This window comes from Durio zibethinus, chromosome 27, assembly GCF_047325235.1.
Source record: "Durio zibethinus cultivar Kanyao isolate XHJ-2024 chromosome 27, ASM4732523v1, whole genome shotgun sequence".
Lineage (NCBI taxonomy): Eukaryota > Viridiplantae > Streptophyta > Magnoliopsida > Malvales > Malvaceae > Durio > Durio zibethinus.
Genome location: NC_143188.1, coordinates 15,917,548 through 15,925,443, shown reverse-complemented (window position 1 = coordinate 15,925,443; position 7,896 = coordinate 15,917,548).

Sequence of the window (7,896 nt, the reverse complement as noted above, 5' to 3'; positions counted from 1 at the left end):
ATCTTCAACGACATTAATGGCTAACTGGGTAAAATCGTCTTCCACACTTTTTTTTGCATCTGGGTACATGAATCCTTCAGGTCTGAAGGTTTCATATAAGTGTGGGATAAACATCAGTCTTGCTGTCTTTCTTGATGGCCTTCTTTTGACTTCCCACTCTGCCATCTCATAGCCTAGGCCTATCCTGTCGCTATTGTCTATTATTGTCAGAGGCTCTTTAATTCCTTGCAAGTTTTTGCCTAACCCTAGTCCTGGATACCAACCCTTGTTGATGACTTGGCTCACCACTATTTTTTAAAAAGGTTGATTTTGAAATCCTTCACCTACAGAATTGATCAATTCAAAAGATCGATAAGAGCATTCCAATGCTTCTTCGACAGTCTCTACGTATGAAGTGTTCAATGGTTGGGTCACCAGCATGTCTTCCTCTCTAACTACCACTACCAATTGACCTTTTACATTGAACTTGATCTTCTGATGCAAAGTAGAGGGCACAGTTCCTGCTATGTGAATCCATGGTCTTCCTAACAGACAGCTGTAGGATAGAGAGATATCCATCACTTAAAATTTTATATTGAAGGTGCATGGCCCAATTTGTAAAGGCATTTTAATATCCCCCAAGATTTCTTTTTTGGTTTCATCAAAGGCTCTCACAATCATCTGACTATCCCTCATATGAGAATAATCAATGGGTAACCTTGCCAAAGTTGACATAGGCATAACGTTAATAGCAGAGCCATTATCAATAAAGACCTTGGCTATAATATGGCTCTTGCACTTGACTGTGATATGTAGAGCCTTGACATTTTTTTTTCTTTCCAAAGGAATCTCATCATCGCTGAATGAAATGTGATTTGGCATGACTAAATTTCCAGTCAGGTGGTTCACATATTTAACAGATACATTATGTGCCACGTATGCCTGATTCAACACTTTCAGTAGGGCGTTTTGGTGTGGCTTTAAGTTCAACAAAAGTGATAATAATAAGATTCGAGCTGGCATTTTATTCAACTATTCCACAACTGAATACTCACTATGTTTTACCAGCTTCAAGAATTCACAAACCTCTCTTTCTGATACTGGCTTCGGCTGATCTTCTTCAGGTTCTGTTTCAAGATTATTTCATTTTTCTCTTTCTTTAGCCTTCTCCCTTTTAGTTTTCTCTAGCATTTCTGGAGTGTAACATCTCCCACTTCGAGTAATACCTCTTACACCAGTAATATTAGAAGCATCGACTTTGGAGACCTCTTCTTTCTGTCCCTGAACTACAGTGTCACAGCCATATCTCCGGGGTACAGTTTTATCATCTTTATACGGAAAAAGAGTCTAAACTTTAAAAGTTATCGGCCTGGGGAGGAGTTTGTCTATGACTGACTTTGGTTTGTTCCCACACTGAATTGTCACTGGTTTTGAAAACTGCTTTACCGGCCTATCAGTCATGTACACCTCAACATTCTTCAAGTTTTTTTTTTCTTCATAAATCTCCATCTGATGTGAATCTAAGAGTTTTTGCACCTCCTGGTGAAACTGCTCACAGGTCTCAATGGAATGGCCCATTGCCCCATTATGATACTTACAACTAGTACCAGCTACATATACTCCATGATAGCTGTGTGGACTTACCAGTTGTATCATGTTTACTTTTCGTAAAACATCGAACAGTTGGCTGAGATGTGCCTTAATATCTGTCACTTTTTTTTTATATGACGCTCCTGTTCTTTACCTATAGCATTCACATTATGATCCGACAAAGGATTGCCACTAACATTCGGTGCAGTCATCCCTTCAGTATTAAAATAAATCATCCCATCCTTGATCAACTGTTGCACTTTGTGTTTCAGGGTAGTGCAATTTTTGGTAGAATGACCAGCAATCCCATAATGGTAATCATAGTGGGCGGTGGGATCATACCACTTAGGGTAAAGTGGCTTGAGGGGTTTCAATTTACTTGGAGCAATCAAATGACTGTTGTAGAGCTCCTTATATAATTTCGTATAAATCATTAGAATTGGGTCAAAAATGGGTTTCTCACGAGTGGTTCGTTGCTCCCACGAGCCATCAATGGGGTTAGTTGGGCGATTTTGGGGTCTTGAGGTAGGTTGAATGTTAGGATTGTACATGATATTTTGGGGTCTATGAGGGGTTTGATATGTTTGGGGGTATGGTGGTTGTGTAAATGGTTGGTATAGGTGAAAGGAAGTGTTATTTACAGCGGGGTGATATGGCAGATATTCTGGTGGTGGGTAAGGTGAATAACCTCTAAGTTGCTGTCTATCAAATCTCACAGTCTGAGCTTCAGTTTCTTTTTTCTTTGGGACTCTTTTGCTAGATGCTTCATTTCTTTCTAGCTTGTCATTCTTGATGGCACTTTCAATGATTTCTCTCTAGATTATCATATCAGCAAAATTTTTTGTTGCATTCCCTATCATCTTTTCATAATATGGAGGTTTTAAAGTGTTAACAAATAGCACTGTAGTTTCTTTCTCAGTCAGAGGAGGTTGTACCTGATAAGCAACATCCATCCACCTCTGGGCATATTTTTTAAAAGACTCGTTTGCTTTTTTCTCCAGATTCTGTAAAGATAAACGATCAGGGGCCAATTGATGATATGTCGATATTGACCGATGAAGTCATGTGCCATATCGCTCCAAGAGCGAATGCGAGTTCTGTTCAGCTAAACATACCATCTGATCGCAGAACCAGTAAGACTATCTTGAAAAACATGCATCAAAAGTTTTTCATCATGTGCATGAGCTGTCATCTTCCTGCAATACATGATGATGTGAGTTTTGGGGCACTTTGTACTATCATATTTTTTGAATTTCGGTATTTTAAACTTATGAAAAATAACCACATCAGGAACTAGGCAGAGCCCAGCAGCATCAACTGACCCAAAAAAGCTAAATCCTTCCACAGCCCGTAGCCTTTGCTCTAGCATGCTAATCTTGGAGCTTTCCTGAACTTCCACTATTATATTTTTTTTTCCTTCTATTTTAAATCATCTAGATCAAAAATTAGTTCTACTGTCTTTTCAGTGAAGACAGGATTTACATAGCTGTTATACTGCCCTGGATTGAAAGCTGATGGCATTCCAGGATATGTCGAATATGCGAAGTGTTATGGTGGGACCTTTTGAGCAGATTGGGCGTGAGGTGGGCCAAAACCTGGAGGATACAAAGGGTCAACCATTTCTTGTAATGGGGAAACTTGCTGGCTTGTATTTTTTTCAACTCATTTTTCTTTGTTCATGTTATTAAGAGCCTTCAGAATCTTGTTTAGCTCACTTTCAATCTTCTCCTGTGCTTTTTCTATCTTTTCGAATCTATGAGAATTTTTCTGCTCCATTTGCCTTGCTTTGGATCTTGTGTTATGTCGATGAGCAGGATTTTTGCTAGATGGAGCTATCCTGGAACCTTGAGTACCATATTTTAGAATTAGTAAATTTACATGATCATCATATGGTTATTTTGTTAAGTGTAATGAATGAGAATGCAATGAATGAAAATGCATGTATGCAAAGAACATTTGCCTTAAAACGGTATTCAACTAAAAAATTTCATTTATTCCAAAAAGAACTTTGATCTACATTGAGTTTATCATCCTAAAATTATAGCCATAAAATTGTTTGATCTGTTCATACTAGCCTTGGCTTCTTCTATGAAGTTCAACAGACGCTGTCCATGTTCTCCTATTGGGGCCACCACTTGTCTTAATGCCTCTGCCTCTTCCACCATCTCTCTTGCCTTACATACCCCTTTATGGATTTGGGTTGTTAAGTGCTCAATGTATTTCTGCCTTCCTAAGTTCTCTCTTTTATCACACCAGACTTGGTATGATAATTCTCTATGTTCTCTAACCAATGCAGCGATGTGGTCTCCTTGTTCATCCAACCTTTGACTTAGCCTGCTCAAATAACTGTTTAGCATGTTAATTTCTGCCTGTGCTTTAGTACTTTCTTCTTCCAATTCGGCATACTCTTGCTTCAGTCTTGTATTTTCCTCAGTTAGCTCGACAATGGTTATCTCTTTGGCTCTTTCTCTTACACATAACCTTTTATGTTCCTGGTGTAACTTTGCTAGATCTTCAATAGTTGTATCACGTTCTCTAGCAATCTTGTGAACTTTAACTTCATAACTTTCAGCTCTACCTTTCCACTGGGCTTTTTCTTCTTGAAGCTTCTAAATCTCTTGCTTTAACTTGCTCTTTTCAGACTCAAATTCTTTTGTTGCCAGCTCTAATTTTGATGGTGTCTCTTCAAGTTTTTCTTCTGTTGGTGGTTGAGAGATTTCATAAGTGAATACCATTTCTTATCTTCTTTTTATTCTCCAAACCAAGTACCCTGGGGTGACTTTTTCAGTGAACGGTCCAGGACTCACTCTTTGGGGATTTTTCCATGCTTTAATCATCTCATTCATCCTTTGAAATGCTTTAGGCTCACTGTAAGAGAAGTCTAACTGATGAAGCCCATAAGTCATAAGAATAAACTGTTCTCCCCCAAATTGCCTTCTCACTAAGAGTGGTGCATAATTCGTCACTCCCCATAAACCCAAAAATGAAACCACTGTACTATCCCCACATTGATACAACATAGGCTCACGATTCATTCATGGGGCCAACCATCTCACCCTGGCACTTTCTAACTTTTGTAAGAAAGTTATCCACTCTTGTTTAGACTTCCGCTTTGACCACCCACTTTCATAGAATTCTTTGATTGAAAAATGATTACGGATATAAAGCTTCGAGAAAGTACCATTTCTTTGTTCAAAATGGCTTTTCATTCATAAGTACAATAACTATATGCATTCTAAGAAGCGCCCTTCATTTTGACGATAATAACTCAAAGATCTGATAGTCTCTGTTAATATTATCATTGAAAGATTACAACCATTGATCACACTCTCGAAGAAATCAACCACCGCTATTTCAATATACCTCAAAACCTTTGGAAAGATCACTAGTCCGTATATAGCCAAGGCAAATATGTCTAACCCCCGTTCTTCATTGGCATGCTGTATCAGAAACTCATGAAAGAACTTTCAAGGTAGGCAGACCTGTTTTTATTTCTTCTTTGTATGAGAATCTACAACTTCCTTACCTATCCCCATGAGTTGAACCAAACTTTTACGAAATCTTAACTTATGTTTTTTGACATATATCTTGTCTGGAGTCTTGAGGTGTAGACCCAACAAAACTGAGTATTCTTCGATGGTGGGAGTCATATCAGCTTCATTAAAGATGAAACACTTGTATGCAGGATCCCAGAATTATGCTGCAGCTCTGATTAGTTGATCATCGACAACCACTGCTAGAAGGTGTGCTATATGCCCATGTTTCTGACAAAACTGCTCTTGCCTTGACAGACTCATTTTCTTCCAGATATCAACCAAATCTTCTAAATTGTTCTACTTGAAGAGGATAGATGTTTCTTGAGACAGAGTAAAATCATACCTAATTGGCAAGCAATCTTCCATCTTCAGTTGAGTTTTTTTTGACTGGGTCCTTACTTCATTGGGTGTCCCACAGGGTGCTAATACTGATGAAGAACAAACTAAGCGTTCATTGGCATCCATGAAAAAATTTTGTTAAAGACCGTTTTTCAAGCAAATGTTCTTTATACAACTTTATGATATGCGTATGAACCAATGCAAAAGAATAAGAAAACGGTTAGTATACCCAGAAAAAGAATAAATAACTAAGTAAATTTAAACATCACACAAAGTAAAAGGGATGAATCCTATGCTTTTGGTCAATTCTAAAAGGGAAGAGTGATGGTTCTATCTATAGGTTAGGCGCTCTTAAGGTTCACTATATGCGGTTTTAGGGTCAAAGTCTAAAGGTCCTCAAATTGTTCCTTACATCCTTGTCCATCACAAAATAGTAAGGCACCCTAATCCTCACCCATTACAGGCTACAAGCGAAAAATGTTCAATTTGAGTGGGAGTATTTCGCTAGTCACTGCGGAGGCATTAGACCTCATGAAAGCAATAGGTACTTTACTCCCTCCTAGAGGGACGGAGCTCGGGTGTAGAGCTCATGTTATGCACATGCATATGAATGACATAATTAACAAGGTAAACAAACATGAATGAACGGTAACACATATATACAAAAAGGTTCAATTTTGTTAGGCTTTTGGATAACATAAATTATTTGCTGGCCTGACTCTCAAAATTCCCTAACGGAGTCGCCAAGCTGTCATAACGTCTAGATCCGGAGATCTATCGCTAGACATTAACTTTAAGGGAGTCGTCACCAATCTTTTTTATCTAGGTGCGATTGGCCACCTAAGGAATCTGTCCTTTCAGGGAACACTTAAGTTTAAGGGTCCCTAAAAGAATAGGTTCAGGTCTACTAACCAGAACAGGGTTCGGGAGTTTGGTTATGTGTGAGGAAGGTTATAGCACCCTCACAACACCCATCAAAAGATGGTACCAGCTTAAATTTGTGTTATCCAATGAGCTTTAAAATTTTACCAAGTAATTAATTATTGAAAATTATTCTCAATTGACTCTAATACTTTTAGCAAAAAATTGAGAAAATTCCCTCACCTCAGGAGTATGCAAGAAAACTACTGTTTCACTTGCAGAGGCTCCATCGTCGGATTATTTAAAGAAAAAATCAAAATAAAAATCAAAATAAAAAAGAAGAAAAGAAGGATTTTCTTGTACAGAAAAAATTGATACTTTCAACTTTTCCCTAAAAATATTTTTTTGAAACTTTAATTTAGAGGAAAATTGATACTTTCAACTTTTCCTCAAAAATATTTTTGGAAACTTTGATTTTCAAGGAAAAATTGATACTTTCAACTTTTCCCCAAAAATATTTTTTTTGATTTTTATTTAAAGAAAATAAAATAATAAAACAAAATAAAAGTGAAAATAAAAAAAAATAAAGAAAAGTAAAACAAAAATAAAAAAATAAAATAAAGGTAAAAAGAATACTAAATAAACCTAAACTAATAAATACAAAATAAATAAATAAATAAACAAATAATAAATAAAATTCAAAAAATTCAAAAAAATTAAAAAAAAAAACCTGGAGCGGCTCAGAGTACGACTCGGCTCGGCTCAAGGAAGAGAAACACCTCGGAGAAGCTGCTTGGGACCTCGGCTCGACTCGGCTATCGACTCGGAGGGGAGAAGACACGTGCGGGTCAGGAAGCGGGTCGACACTCAGGTCGAATTTCGGTAAAACGCGCAGATCCTCTAAGTCATTTAAGGCAAAAACGACGTCATTTTGGGAGGATATATAAGGCAGTTCCCTTCGTTTTTCGGTAGAAACCTTCTCCTCTCTCTCTCTCTCTTCTTTCCCTTTTCTCTCCCTTCTCTCTAAACGGTCGAAGAACTCCGGTTGAAGATTCACCGAATTCTAGAATTTTTCGTCGGAATCTGGGTTTTTCGTCAGAAGTTCACTGGAAGTTGGTCGGTTTTTGGGATCCTTCATCGAAAACTGGGCAGCTCGTCGGAAACTTCGAAGTTGGTCGGAATCGTCGTCGAAAAATTCAATCTTCACCGAAAAAATCACCGGAATCTGGGAATTTTCCAGAAATTTCCAGAAAAATTTTCGCCAAAAATCTCTAAAAAATTATTTTCGATTCCCACCGCTATTCTAACACTTCTCAACCTTCTTTTAGCCTTCAAAAACTCTTTTATATGCCTCTTTTCCCTCAAATCAGTAGCTTTTTGCTCACTGTTTTTCTTTGTGTCTTGCTTCTGTTCAAGAGGGTCCTTTTTATAGGAATTGATCAGGAGTTCCTGATCAATCCCAATTCCCTTTTGGACGGGGATTCAATCTTTGAATCCAATCTGGACTCTTCTGATTGAATCCCCATTCACAATAAGATTCTTCAGCCTTCAATCATAGCCCAAAAAAAAAAAATAATAATAATAATAATCA